This window comes from Bos indicus x Bos taurus, unplaced genomic scaffold (assembly GCF_003369695.1).
Source record: "Bos indicus x Bos taurus breed Angus x Brahman F1 hybrid unplaced genomic scaffold, Bos_hybrid_MaternalHap_v2.0 SuperScaffold_100135, whole genome shotgun sequence".
Classification (NCBI taxonomy): Eukaryota; Metazoa; Chordata; class Mammalia; order Artiodactyla; family Bovidae; genus Bos; species Bos indicus x Bos taurus.
In genome coordinates, this window is record NW_020867067.1 from 1,111,365 (window position 1) to 1,127,589 (window position 16,225).

General features: G+C 44.3%; 1 pseudogene; it reads right to left on the reverse strand.

Annotated features, from left to right (window-relative positions):
- Window positions 1-16,225, reverse strand: part of LOC113888437 — a 129,924-nt pseudogene that overhangs the window by 47,392 nt on the left and 66,307 nt on the right.

Genomic DNA, 16,225 nt, shown 5'->3' on the forward strand with positions numbered 1-16,225 from the left:
CAGAGCAAATCTCAGGAACCTGAGCCAGATGCTCAGCCTGTGAGTGAATCAGCTGGAGGGTCTGGAGGCAGCAGGCTGCAGCTCAGTCCCTCTCACGAGCCTGATGACATCAGACAAGCGACTCAATCTCAGTTTCTTCATCTCAAAACAAGATCAATGACAACTCATCCACACATTCTGAGAAATCAAACCACCAATCTACTCAGCAAATGTCAGCTTTTTTTCCCACTCCTCCCTAACCACTAGCGGTCATGTGCTTTGGACTCGGGTCAGAAAACTCTTAAGGGGACACTCTGGACACTGAGTCTGTGATCAGAAACAAGACCCTGGAATGTAAACACATTCTAAAAGGATTCATTTTTGTTTTGACATATGTTACCTCAGCATTCATACCTAAGTTTCTTGACTAACACCTTTTCAAACTTAGTACTAAAACTTAGTACTAAAACAGAATTTTTGCTCCTTAATTCATAATTGTCTGCCAATAATACCTAAAGGTGGATGTTAATCAAATCTGATGGGGTGTTGTGTCCAAGATGAACCAACCCAAAAGTTTTAATATATTTTCTTCTTAACATCCTATCACAGATGAGGTAATACAAATAATTACAATGAAGAGATCAGTTAATGCCTTTGAATTTTTCATAAATGATGCTTTTATCCATATCACTAGAAAAATACACTATTTTCCAAGTTTTTAAAGATTTCCAAGTCATGCCATAGAAATGACTGAGTCAGCAACCAGTTGTATAACAGCTATTCCTATATAAAGGCTGTGTTAATCCTATAATCCCACATATAATGCTATATAAGGGCTCTATTAAGAGGGGATGCATCTTGTGGTGGAGGCGATACAAGTAAGACAGAGGCCCCACGTCCATTCATTCAATCAGCAGAGGTTTGCTGAGAAGCCAGGTACTGTCCTAAGTGCTGAGGATCCACCCACAGGTCAAAATAGAAGACAATACTCTGCACCATGTAGAGGACACAGTGAGCAAGCATAGAAAATCCACTGTTGGGTCATGACCTGTGCTCTGAAGGAAAAAGAAGGGGAGCTGCTGTTTTAGGTGGGGACACATGGGAGCCCTGAGACTAACTGGGGAAACATCCTGGAAGAAGGCACAGCAGGTGCAGGGATCCTGGGACAGAACATGCTAGACAGAGGTGCCTACATTCATAATTTATGGGTGGCAGGTGGTGGTGGTTTAGTGGCTAAGTTGTGTCTGAGTCTTGCAAGCCAATGGGCTGTAGCCCACCAGGCTTCTCTGTCCATGATATTTTCCAGGCAAGAATACTGGAGTGGGTGCCATTTCCTTCTCCAAGAAATCTTCCTGACCCTGGAATAGAACCTGGGTCTCCTGCATTGCAGGCAGATTCTTTCCCCACTGAGCTACAATGGGTGGCAGTTCAGTTCAGTTCAGTTCAGTCACTCAGTCATGTTCGACTCTTTGCGACCCAATGAATCACAGCATGCCAGGTCTCCCTGTCCATCACCAACTCCTGGAGTTCACTCAAACTCATGTCCATTGAATCGATGATGCCATCCAGCCATCTCATCCTCTGCCATCCCCTTTTCCTCCTGCCCCCAATCCCTTCCAGCATCAGGGTCTTTTCCAATGAGTCAACTCTTCACATGAGGTGGCCAAAGTATTGGAGTTTCAGCTTTAGCATCAGTCTTTCCAATGAACACCCAGGACTGATAACCTTTAGAATGGGCTGGTTGGATTTCTTTGCAATCCAAGGGACTCTCAAGAGTCTTCTCCAACACCACAGTTCAAAAGCATCAATTTTTCGGTGCTCAGCTTTCTTCACAGTCCAACTCTCACATCCATACATGACCACTGGAAAAACCATAGCCGTGACTAGACAGACCTTTGCTGGCAAAGTAATGTCTCTGCTTTTGAATATGCTGTCTAGGTTGGTCATAACTTTCCTTCCAAGGAGTAAATATCTTTTAATTTCATGGCTGAAATCACCATCTGCAGTGATTTTGGGGCCCAAAAAATAAAATCTGCCACTGTTTCCACTGTTTCCCCATGAAGTGATGGGACCAGATGCCATGATCTTCGTTTTCTGAATGTTGAGCTTTAAGCCAACTTCTTTACTCTCCTCTTTCACTTTCATCAAGAGGCTTTTGAGTTCCTCTTCACTTTCTGCCATAAGGGTGGTATCATCTGCATATCTGAGGTTATTGATATTTCTCCCAGCAATCTTGATTCCAGCTTGTGCTTCTTCCAGCCCAGCATTTCTCATGATGTACTCTGCATATAAGTTGAATAAGCAGGATGACAGTACACAGCCTTGACATATTCCTTTTCCTATTTGCAACCAGTCTGTTGTTCCATGTCCAGTTCCCACTGTTGCTTCCTGACCTGCATATAGGTTTCTCAAGAGGCAGATCAGGTGGTCTGGTATTCCCATTTCTTTCAGAATTTTCCACAGTTTATTGTGATCCACACAGTCAAAGGCTTTGGCATAGTCAATAAAGCAGAAATAGATGTTTTTCTGGAAGTCTCTTGCTTTTGGGGGGACTCGTAAATGGTCAAGTGCACGCACTGAGGACTGGGGGAAGACAGATGGCATGGGCGCCCCCTGGAGGAGTAGGTGGGAATGTCAGATCCCATCCTCCGCCTTTCTGCTGGGTCCTGGGGCACTGCTCCCTGGCTCTGGGACAGAGGGACCAGTATGTACAGACAGACAGGGGTGAGAAAGGACCCTCACAGAGCCAGCACAGCTGGATACCAAGTGGGTGTGGGGACGAGCTGGAAAGTCTGAAGGGAGCAGATGGCAAGGAAGCCTATTTGTTTGAGGACCTGAAGCTGCTTTGTGAATGTGATAGTAGCAGAGTGGTCGTGGGGGTCGGGGGAGGTGTCTGTGAAGGGCTGAAGCAAGACGGAGAGCTGTGTAGACAGGAGGGTGAGCTGTGTAGACAGCAGCATGGGAGTCTGATCAGGACAGACCCCAAGATCTGATGACACAGGAGGCAGGGGTCTGGTGATGTGGGGCTGAAGCAGGATGGGACTCATGGCTGGACACAGGTGAGACTACATCAGTTCACATAAGGCCCTCACCTTCTGTAGCTGATAGAATTCACTATGTTCACAGCATAAAGCTGTAAAAGTAATGAACCTCAATGGCCTTGGATATAAATTCATGACTGAAGGAAACTGTTAAAGGCAAGCAGAAGTGTGAGTCATTCATTTGTAATACAAAACCCTCCTTATGACTAAGCTTCCACACGACCACCATCTCTCACAGCATATTGTTCCATCCGATTCTCTGACTTGAGAACACTCTCCAGTTGCTGCTGAGTGGTTTCCTAAATTGCTTTCACACTCTCTGCTTTAAGTTTCCCTAGAGAATGTGGTTCTGATTACAAACAACAGTCTTAAGCTTGCTTCTATCAAGTAAATATCCAAAGTGGTATATTCAAAATATTTGAGAGGATTTTATAAATATCTCCAGTATTTGAAAAAGAACTCAGGAGAACTTCTGCAATCAGTGCACTGTACTTGGCACCAAAATGCCTTGCTCTCCCTTCCCTGTGACATGGATCAACGACCAGCAGAATCTGTTCCTGCCCTGATGGAGAACTTGTGCAGATGCACACAAGATGGGGTAACACACATTAGTGAGCTCAGGGTGGGCTGCTGGGAACAGGGAGGCTGAGCTACTCATGATGCCAGGAGGGCAGGGGTGGGGAATCTCTGTCACAGCACGAGCTCCTGTCATTGAACTCATGACAAGACACAAGGCAGTTCTCTAAGGGAAAATTCATCAAGTCATGAATGGGAGAGGCTGGGAAAGGGGGGGTCATATCAGAGAGCTTGAGACAATGCCATGTGTCATCTGCCCTGTTCCCTCTTGTTCTCAAGGATTCTGTGCTACTATTCAGGTTTATATGTGAGCAATATACCTAACATGAAATTTACCATTTTTGCCATTTTAAGCATACAGCTCAGTGGCATTAAGTACGTTCACATTAATGTGCAACCATCAACACCATCCATCTCCACAACTCTTTCATCACCCCAACACTAAGCACGTTTTATACAAGGGCTGCTGCTGGTGCTGCTAAGTCACTTCAGTCGTGTCCAACTCTGTGCAACTCCATAGACGGCAGCCCACTAGGCTCCCCCATCCCTGGGATTCTCCAGGCAAGAACACTGGAGTGGGTTGCCATTTCCTTCTCCAATGCATGAAAGTGAAAAGTGAAAGCGAAGTTGCTCAGTGGTATCCGACCCTCAGCGACCCCATGGACTCCAGCCCTCCAGGCTCCTCCGTCCATGGGACTTTCCAGGAAAGAGCACTGGAGTGGGGTGCCACTGCCCTCTCTTTATACAAGGGCAGGTTCCACCAAAGTCTAACAATGCCCGCTTAGTGGACGTGGAATCCTAGCTTCTAGCCAGCTCCTAGTGTCCAGAGCCCAACCTCCTCAAAGGCCTCCCTCTCACATTTGCTGACCCTGCTGAAGTCTCTGCTTTGCTATTCTGGACTTGCTGTAAATCAATCGTGTCCCCTCAGATTCACATGTGGTCACCTGAGTCATCAGTACCTTAGAATTTGGTGTCATGGATTTTCAAGAGGTAATCATTACGCTTAATTATACTGGACCTAATCTAATCTGACTGGCGTGCTTAGATGAAGAGACTAAGACATAAGGACAGAGACACAAGCATGAAATCAATAAAGTTAGAACACACCCCCTCACCATGCACAAAAATAAACTCAAAATGGCTTAAACACTTAACCATAAGACATGACACCATAAAACTCCCAGTAGAGATTATAGGCAAAATATTCTTTGACATAAATTATACAAATGTTTTCTTTGGTCAGTCTTCTAAGGCAACAGACATATAAGCAAAAATATACAAAAGGGAGCTTTGTTGCTGGCTCAGTGGCAAAGAATCCACCTGCCAGTGCAGGAGACATGGGATCACTCCCTAGTCCAGGAAGATCCCACATGCACAAAACACCTCAGCCCATGCACCACAACTACTGAGCCTATGCTCTGCAGCCCAGGAACCACAACTACTCGCCCACACACCATAGAGCCCGGGCTCTGTGATGAGAGAAGCCATCGTCATGAAAAGTCCATGCACCACCACTAGAGAGTAGCCCCTGCTCACTGCTACTAGAGAAAACCCTGACCGTGTGAGGACACAGTGAGGGGATGTGGTCAGAAGCCAAGGAGAGAGGTCTCAGGAGAAACCAGACCACCCACACCTTGAACCTGTAGCCTCAAGCACTGTGAGAAATTTAATTTCTATTCTTTGAGCACCTCCATCTGTGACAACTTGCTATAGACTGAATGTTGTTCTCCTCAAAAATCATACACTGAGACTTAATCGCCACTGTGTTGGTATTAGGAGGTGGGGCCATCAGGAGGGACCAGATCATGAGGGTGGAGCCTCCATGCAAGGGATTAGTGCTCTGATAAAGGGGACCCACATGGCTCCCTCACCTCTGCCACCACATGAGGCTGCAGTAATTGGACCCTCACCAGACTGAATTTTCAGCACCCTGACTAGGACTTTTCCAGCCTCCAGAACCTTGAGAAATAAACTTCTGTTATTTCTAAGCCACCCAGCTCTGGTATCCTATGAGAACAGCCTGGACACAGTCCTAGAAACACAGGACCTGACAGAGAGAATTCCCAAACAGCTCCTCTCTCCTGTACACCCCGCCTCCTCCAGGTGAGGATGTGCCTGCTATTCTCACAGCCTTACTTTCACCTCCCTCCACATCTGAGCTTCTTCTACTCTTCCTTCAGCAAAGGACTGGGACCTCTTCTCAGCCTCCACATACCTGCCCAGCCTTCAGGCCCCCATGGCACTTCCTGCCCAGCTCCAGGCACAGGGACCTTTCCAACTTCAGTGAAAGCCTCCAGCTGACACTTCCACTTTACATTCTGCATTTACTATCCTGTATTAAAAACCCTCTAAGCCCTGACTAGGCTGAGCTTTTCCCAGACATCTGTCTTAACAAGCTCCACATAGAGACAGATTCCTCAGAAGCAGGAATGAGAGCTGGGCATCCCAGTCTCCCTTATTCTGGGCACATTGTGGGTCCTTCCATCTCCTGGCTCACCTTCCTTCTTGTAAACTAAGAGGTTTATGCAGTAACATCTGTAAGGGTATTGATCTCAGTGCACACAGCAGAGTGTTTATACGTGCAGGGTGTTTATAAGTGCAGCTGGAAGGCTCATTGGCTTTAACAAAGTGAACAACAGCAAGCGACCTGACCGTGGGGGAGATGTGAAGGCTGTTTTAGAAGAAAAACAAGTTTGCAAGGCTTTCAAAAAGACCAGTCTAGACTCCATAAGAGGCCTCAGTCAGTGTGTCTTAGGACACATTATACACAGAAAAGAATCAGAGTTGTTCTACTTTAGTCATTGTGTAGCCAACCAGGAGCTACTGACAAGTTCTACATTCTGGAAACAGGAATAAGAGTCAAGATTCAAGCCAGACTATAGATGACACTACATTGTAGGTCTAAGTATTACTTCTAGTAAGCATCCATGAAATAACTTGAAATGATTGAAATCATACTCAGATGTGGAATACATGATTCTCAAATTCTAGACTTTATTAAGTCTAGACTTAATAAAGACTTTATTTCCAAAGTGATAGAATAACAAGCATAAACCAACAGGGTTGTTCCATGGAAGCCCTATGTCAGTACCCAAAATTTCGCCTCTAACATGCCTTAAGCAAATGATGGAGGAAAAAAACTGGCAGCCAAGTACCAGGTTATAGAGTTTCACTCTCTGATTTAAAAACCCTATATCATCTTTCTTATTCCTGGGGTCTGAATCCACCCAGAGTATCTGGTAACCAACTGCAAGTAGCAGGAGGGAAACTGCCATCTATTTGTCACTCCCTAAAGCATGGACCCCCTGGCCCCCACAAACTGGAAGCACCTGTTGTATTTTCCTGTCCTGACCTCATCAGGATGCAAGATTTCTCTATGATGGATCTTCTGTGGATGGAAGGGAGGGGAGGGAGGGACACCAGGGCAGAGGGAGCTGAGTCTCCTGGAGCACAAAGACCTGCCTGAGCTCTCTTCCCTCATCTCTACAGGGCTCTTGGAAAGAAGAAATGATAGAAAACAGGAGCAAACTCACTGTTCAAAGTCCCTGCTGACTACTGCATCCACTGTGCTGAGCGGATTGTCCAGGAGGTAGATGTCTGCATCCTGATACACAGCTCTAGAAAACACAGAGAGATGTCAGGAGAGGACACTTCACACTCCCTGGGTCTCATCTCTCAATCATGACGGCATCCAACAACTCCAGGTTCATTCCAGGAGCCCAGGGAAAGGACCAAGACCCTGTTTCACACAGGCCCACGCGGTGAGCAGGGTCTGTGTGCTCACGTCCACTAGGAGCTGCGGAGGAGAGGGGGCAGATGGCAACTGAAACCCCATTTACCTGGTGAGGCTGACCCGGGCTTTCTGTCCTTCACTCAGCAGTGTTCCTCCATCTCCTATCTCAGTTAGATCTCCTTCCTCCAAAAGCTGTAAATCCTATACATATAGAAAAGAGGGGAAAGAAAAAGATATAAATTGTGCTCTACTACCATCTTACACTTTTAGCATTAGTTCCTCATACAAGTATTTGATTAACGTGCATACATGCTCAGCTGCTAAGTCATATTCAACTCTTTGTAACCCATTGGACTAGGGCTTGTCAGGCTCCTCTGTCCATGGGATTCTCCAGGCAACAACACTGGAGTGGTTTGCTATTTCCTCCTCTAGGAGATCTTCCTGACCCAGGGATCGAATCAGTGTCTCCTGCGTCTTCTGCACTGGTAGGTGGGTTCTTTACCACTGAGCGACCTGGGAAGCTAGAGCAATGGGTATCAGTCAGAGTAACTAAACTGTGATCTTGAACATTAAAAAAAAAAAAAACAACACAGACACACACACACACTCTCAGTGTTTTTTGTATTCATTCTGTAGTTTTGCACAGCATCTATGTGTTTGACCATTTTAACAGATATTTACTGAGGACCTACTATATGACAGGCATTGCTCTGGGCACACTGAACTCAGGTGTGAAGAAACAAAGCTCCTAGAGTTTCTTTCCATGATGGAAGACAGATGATATGGAAAATTAACCTGAGCACAAGGCCTGGGGACAGGAAGGAAAAGCAAGCTGGCTCAGGGGGGTGGAGAGTAAAGGAGGGAAGTGAGTCCACACTGGAGTGTGAGGGCTCTGCTCAGAGGAGGTGTGAGTAGATCTGGGGCAAGGAGGGGCTCAGGCAGACCTGGAGAGGCTGCTCCACACAGAGGGAAGGGCGAGTTCAGGGGCCACAGGGAGATGCCCAAGGGGTTCAGGACAAGGAGGCCAGGAGAACAGAGTGATAATGAGGGGAGTGAGAGCAGAGCCAGAGCAGAAGGAGCCTGTGGTCACCACAGTAACAGGAGGAGGGGGACAGACCTGGTTTGAGGTTTTAAGGAATCGCTCCTGTGCTTTACAGAAAAAGACAGTAAGTGGGGAAAGGTGAGGGTGGATACAAATGAGGATGCTACTGGAATAATCGAGGTGAGAGATGATGGTGGTCAGGACCAGAGTGAGAGCAGTGGGAATGGAGAGATGGGGTTACACTCCAGGCACATGTTGAAGGTGGAGTCCGAAAGACCTGCTGACAGCATGGGTGTGGCTGTAAGAGAAGAGGAGACTGTGGTGTTTGGGGTGAGGAGGGGGAAGGACAGAGTCTCCATTTACTGAGTTGGGGAAGATGGTGGATACAGGTTTAGGAGACTTCGCTTGTGGACAAACTGAGATGACCTCTCGGTGATGTCACGGTGCAGCTGGACAGGCAGATGTGAAGGTCTGTGCTAGAGACACAGGTGTGAGAGCTGGTGGCCCAGGCTGGCAAAGGCACAGGACTGGTTTTTATCAAGGAATGAGTGTCTCTTCAAAAGAAATTTTCCTGATCTCTGCCTTAGCTTCCCACTTTCAGAGAAGGAATAACACTTAAGTCTTCACAGTGATAGTTAAAGTAAATGACAGACAAGGTCTGTATAAGAAATGGGAGCAGAAAGAGCAAGCTGGGCAGGAAAACTGAAAGGAAAGAAACAGTGTGTTCAAAGGACACCCAGCAGATCAGCTGGACTAAGCAGATGCTTGTCTGTGAAAGCAGGACAAACTCAAAGCTAAGAAGGAAATAAAGTTGTAACTTGAGGATCTGGGAATCGATCAAAAGTTATATTTGACTATTATTTAAGAAGCAAATAGACAAATCAGCCTATTTTCCCCAGAGTGCCATGAGGAAAAAAAAGAATAGATGACGAGAACATTCCCAAAATGATGAGATAATCAGGCTTAAGTAGTTGTTCAGTCACTCAGTTGTGTCTGACTATTTGTGATCCCAAGGAATGCAGCACTCCAGGCTTCCTTGTCCTTTACCATCTCCTGGAGCTTGTTCAAACTCATGTCCACTGAGTTGGGTATGCCATCCAACCATCTCATCCTCTGTCATCCCCTTCTCCTCCTGCCTTCAATCTTTTTCAGCATCAGACTCTTCTAATGAGTTGATTCTTCCCATCAGGTGGTCAAAGTATTGGAGCTTCAGCATCAGTCCTTTCAATGAATATTCAGGACTGATTTCCTTTAGGAGTAACAGGTTAGATCTCCTTACAGCCCAAGGGACTCTCAAGAGTCTTCTCCAACACCACAGTTCAAATGCATCTATTCTTCTGCACTCAGCTTTCTTTATGGTCCACTCTCACATCCATACATGACTACTAGAAAAACCACAGCTTTGACTACATGGACCTTTGTAGGCAAAGTAATGGCTCTGCTTTTTAATATGCTGTCTAGGTTTGTCATAGCTTTACTCCCAAGGAGCAAACATTTTTAATTTCATGACTGCAGTCACCATCTGCAGTGATTTTGGAGCCCAAGAAAATAAAGTCTGTCACTGTTTCCATTCTTTCCCCATCTATTGCCATGAAGTAATGGAACTGGATGCCATGATCTTAATTTTCTGAATGTTGAGTTTTAAGTCAACTTTTTCGCTCTCTTCTTTCACCTTCATCAAGAGGCTCTTTAGTTCCCCTTTGCTTTCTGCCATAAGGATGGTGTCATCTGCATATCTGAGGTTATTGATATTTCTCCCAGCAATCTTTATTCCAGCTTGTGCTTCATCCAGCCTGGCATTTCACATGGTGTACTCTGCATGTAAGTTAAATAAGCAGGGTGATAATATACAGCCTTGTACTCCTTTCCCAATTTGGAATCAGTCCGTTGTTCCATGTCCAGTTCTAACTGTTGCATCTTGACCTCTATACAGGTTTCACAGGTGGCCTGTAAGGTGGTCTGGTATTCCCATCTCTTTTAGGGATTTTCCACCCTTTGTTGTGATCCACACAGTGAAAGGATTTATCATACCAATGAAGCAGAAGTAGATGCTTTTCTGGATTTCTCTTGCTTTTTCTATGATCCAACAGATGTTGGGAATTTGATCTCTGGTTCCTCTGCCTTAGACTTAAGTTACATGGTATTTCATTAGAAGTCTTAGGTTGCCTATAATTATCAATTGGCACATTCTGTCATAGACAGGGTTTAGATTTTTTATCACTAAACCCCCCATGCCTCAACCTAAGATGCACAGCAGTACCTTTCTGCAGATGAAGCCCTTACTTCTTTGTCTCTACTGCAACAAATCTGGGGAGAAAGCAAGTAGCTCACTGGTGCCACCATGACAAACAAGTCCTTTGATCTCCCTAAGTCTCATTTTCCTCTTCTATAGAATGTGCTGCAGAAACCAGCATCACTGAACTCAAGGATGCTGTGATGCTGTGAAAATCTAAAGAAGTATATGAATACCTCCACAAATGAAAAAAGGACGAGTTGATTATAACTTGCTCTTGGTGACTGATCCCTATTTTCTCATCAAGCCAACAGTAGGACCCTGTTTACAGTGCGAATCATAACATACAAAGCACATGACCACCACAGAAGAAAGAGACTCCATCGTAACCCTCCCTGACACCACACAGACACACACAGGTTCTCCACTCACTCAAATCTTAATGGAGGTGCATCTGATGAAAGGCAGCAAATGTTCTGTTGTGATAATGTATAATTACCTCACATTCTTTCTTTCTTGAGCTCAGAAATTAACACCATCTCTTGCTTTTGGTTTTCATTGAAAAAACGAGCTTTATGTTAAGTTCTCAGCCTCATGCCCCCACACACAATTACTTGGCCTCTCTTTCACTGTTGACAGTCCTTGCAAACTGTTCCACTTAGTTTTTATGCTTTATGTTGTTCAAATTTGTTTTCTTCTTAACATAGCACCACGTTGTAATACAGCAATATTAACCACATGCTAGAAAAAGCACTCACGGCCTCTCTTTCCAGGAAATAAGAAACTATCTCTGAGTCTGGTAGTAATACTTTGAATATGTTGTTGACTTCACAAATTATATATGAACAAGCCACCAAGGGGAAAAACATTTTGGGGGATTTGAAGTAAAACCTAGTCAAGTTGATTTCTCATCCAACATGTTCTGATTAAAGGGAAAAAGCCTGCATTGGGCATATATTATAGTTCCTTTCACTGACAAGAAAGTGTTCTTATTCATATTTGTCACCTCTAAGTTAAGTAAGTAAGTGTTAGTCACTCAGTCGTGTCCAATTCTGTGATCCCATGGACTACAGCCTACCAGGCTCTTCTGTCCCTGGAATTCTCCAGGCAAGAATACTGGAGTGAGTTGCCATTTCCCTCTCCAAGGGATCTTTCCAACCCAGGGAGTGAACCCAGGTCTTCCTGCATTGCAGACAGATTCTTTACTGTCTGACCCACCAGGGAAGCCCCAAAATTTAACCAATTCTCACTGAATAGCAGACACACACACTAGAGGAAAACTAGGAAATGGTGATGCTGGTTTGATGCCATCCGTCCAGAAGCACATCAAGGGCTCTTCAGCGATGGTTGAGACTTACAGTAGAAGCACCACGAAGCAGACTGCTGAAATGGTTAATGTGGCCAGATGTGAGGCCCTGGCAGAGGAGGGCTGGGTTCCAGAGTCAAACAGCAGGAGCCCTGCCTTCCTTCACAGCTTTTCTTCCATGTAGAATTGCCCCTCCTCTCATGGCCTGTAAATATCCCACCCATCTTTCCAGGCTCAGCCCAAACACACTCTCCCATGGAACCATCCTGGACTCATCTCTCTTCCTGCTGGGTTCTGTTTACATTTCTCATTTCTCGTGAAGGACCCGTCTTATTCTGCTCCATCATTTGTACATGTGCACATGGCTTCTCATAGCTCCTGGGAGGGTAAGATCTGTGCACCAACCTCTGTTCTGGAACCTGATGCTGATTATCTCTAATGCTCACACCAAGCTGCACAGTAAGTGTTGGCCCCATTTCACAGATGAAGAAACTGAGACTGAGTGAGGACCACATCACTGGTCAGCTTTTAAACAGAAGAGCTGGAATCTGAACCAGCTCATGTCAGTTCAGAGCCTTCTGCTCTTTCACATCATGCTGTCCAGGTGGTGACTGAAAGTATGTTTGAAATGAAAACAACACTTAAGTAATTCAAGACTTAAAGGCCTCTACACTTGGATATGTAAGTGTCAATAAACTTACTATCCTATGGTTGTCAAGGCAGTCTGAAAAGAAAATGCCCAAGTAAGTGATCTATGTGGGAAAATATTAAACTAGAATTTATCAATTTGATACCTTTAAAGATATGTTCACTAAACATTTTCAAAAGCCTTAAAGATAACACGGAGACAAATGTTGCACACTATTTGGTTATATTATGGTAACAGAATATTGTTGATTCATACAATGAACTGTGTGTAGAGCACCTACAGAAATACCAACTCAAACAATGGAAGTTAATACTCAGATACCTTCTTTCTTATATGTCCCATTTTATGGATGTAATTTTACCAGAAACTGACTGAGCTTATGATTAAGAATTAATTTGTTTTCAAAATCATTCTAATACTTACAGAATGATTTTTATGTCCCTAGCAAGCAGGTGCTTTAAAATCACGACCACATTTCATCTTCAAAACAAACTCATGAGGTTGATAGTCTTAATATCTCCATTTTACAGATGAAGTAACAGGCTTGTAAGGATCAATCAGTCAAAACCTCATACCTGATCAACAGAGAAACCAGGACTCAATTCCTGAACCTTCTGACTCCTAGACCTTGGAGTTGATGTCATCAGCCTGAATTGATGTTGTCAGTGTGATTACTTCATGTCTCGCTATTTTGTTCCAGAAAAGTTTTCAGCTCAATGAACTTAAATGATTACTTCAATCTAATCTAGTATAATACATTTAGTTGTTTTTAACATATGTTATATAAAAAATGTTGCTTTTAGAAAGACAGTAATAACAATCTTACATGCAAGAAAGCAAAGGAGACAGATGTAAAGAACAGACTTTTGGACTCAGTGGGAAAAGGTGAAGGTCAGATGATTTGAGAGAATAGCATTGAAACATGTATATTAACATATGTAAAGTAGATGGCCAGTGCAAGTTTGACACATGAAGCAGGTCACTCAAAGTGAGGAGGTCACTCAAAGTGAGGACTCTGGGACAACCTAGAGGGACAGGGTGGGTAGGGAGGTGGGAGGTGGGTTCAGGATGGGGGGCATATGTATACCCATGACCAATTCATGCTAATGTATAGAAAAATCATCACAATATTATAATTATCCTACAATTAAATAAATTTTTAATAAATAAATAAATACTGCTTTTTCATGGCTTTACCTCCAGGATTTGGGGGAGGTGGGAGTAAGGAGAACAATAAGGAGAAATCTTTATTATTTTTATATAGATGGATAGATGGATGGAGAGAAAAAGGTTAGAATAGCAACAATGGTCATCATTTACTGAAACACTGGTTTGTTTACATTTCACAGGCATTGTCTTGAGCCTTTACAGGAATCCCACCCCTCCTCCATTTAACAAGAAAGGAAACTGAGACAAACACTTGGAGTCACTACCCAGGACTGTTTCTCTCCAAAGGCCAAGCCTTTTCTACCAGACATGCCGTCTCTGTGTCTATGGGCAGACTAACTCCAAGATGCCACTATTTCCTGTGTCTGCCTTATGACCATCCACTGATACCTGGGATCCAGAAGGAGATAAGCAGATGCTCTCATAACTTACTAAGTGCTTCCCAGGTGTTGTAAAGACCTTGCTAACCTCTGATGAACAAGATGACATTTCAGAGCAGCAAGAAAACCTCCTTGAAACCCTCGGACCCAAAGTCCTCATTTTGCTGCAGACATATCAGAGGTCCAGGCATGTAATAGGACGTGTCCAGAGTGACAGTGGGCAAGTGATGAGCCTGGGGCCAGAACTCTCCTCTCCACTACTTCTCCACACTGGGCCCTTCCTGCCAAGGAGGGGATGGGCATGAGGGACCCAAATTCATGTCCCAATTATGCAGCAGAATAGGAGAGAAGTCCATGTTTATAAATGTCACATCATGTACAGAGGAACTGCTGTGCATCCCAGTCCTGCAGGGCCCCTTCCACCAAAGTCTGTGCTGCACACATGCCCCATGTGGGTGAAGCCCCAGAACACTGCCCACATTAGTGGTCCAGTAACCCCACGAGGCTGCGGCAAAGCATTGGTCCCAAGGATCTGAACTTGAGCTACAAATGTAGAGATGAGGTGTCTCATCTGTCCCGGCCTCAGTTTTACTAACTATAAAATGAAGATGGGAATATCGAAAGCACTCATAAAGAATGAATAACTCATAAACCTTTTTACATGTGTGCATGCACATGTGTGAAAGGCAGAAAAATGATTTGCACGTGGACTCTGAATTAATGGAGGCTACTGTTCTCACTGTTCCATGTTTGCTTTCCCTTCTTATATGGTACCTAGACCATTTAATAAAAATCTAGCTCATCCCTGCTAACTTGACATCATTTCTGCAAATGTACAGTCACCCATGAACAAGAACCTGAAGTAAAGAAGCAGGCCCATTAAACAAGCAATTCTGTGTGTCCACATCATTGTAAAATGCTGCTCACCTGATGCAGGGCTTCCCAGGTGGTGCTGGTGGTAAAGAACCCACCCACCAATGCAGGAGACAGAGACTCAGGTTTGATTCCTGGGTTGGGAGGATCCCTGGGGAAGGAAATGGCAACCCACTCCAGTATTCTTGCCTGGAGAATCCCATGGACAGAGGAGTCTGGTGGGCTATAGTTCATAGGGCCACAGAGCTGGACACGACTGAAGTGACTTAGCATGAACACACACACCTGATGCAACCTATGATGTTCAAGCCGTTGTTCAGGAGAATTACCATTTCCTCACAAAGGTAATGGTAATGGTAAAAGGTTTGGAGCCTTCAACACCACAACTTTAAAAATCTGTCCCTGTTTTTTCCTCACAGTACAAAAGAGCAGTCAGATGTCCAGACTGCACTGAAAGATCCTGAGGGGAGACCTTTAATGCTATTATTCACTGAGTTTTTACAACCTGAGAGAGTAACATAGTATTTAACATTATTTACCCTTTTTCCTTTCTTTTTACCAAATTGTATTCTTATATTGCTTAAGTTTAGTTATAATTTATTCACTAATCTTATTTAATTCCCAATATACAGTTCAACCTTTCATCTTACCATTCTCTGTGAAACACAATGCCATTTCTGAAAACAGTCTCCCTCAGTGAAATTATGCAGTATTAAAAAGAAGTTTAGGAGCATTCTATTTTCTTAAAATAATATATTACAAGTCAAAAATGAAACGGAGAGAGAAACTCACAGACTGAAAGGGACCAAGGAGGCATCAGCCAAGTGCAGGGGGCAGACCTTGTGTGGCTTCCAACAGTGGTGAAGATTTCTCAGTGAGATGATCAGCAGCATGTAAACACAGACTAGCAGGTGGGTGATATTCAGGAATTTGAGGTATTTTCCAGGTGAAATAAAGTAGTGATTTTTTTCCCAAAGCTTTCCTATCTTTTAGAGAAAAATAATGAAATGTTTACAGATGAACTAATTTGAGGTCTAGGATCTGCTCCACAATACTCTGGGGTGGGTATGGGGCTGGCATGGGTAGGGATGCAGCAAGACTGGCCACAAGCTGATTCTGGCTGAAGCTGGGGCTGGTACATGAGGGCTCATTACACCATGCTCTCTATTTTTGTAAATACTTGTAACTTTCCATTAAAAAAGTTGAAAGTGAACGAAAACCTCACAGAATGAAACAATCCCCCCTT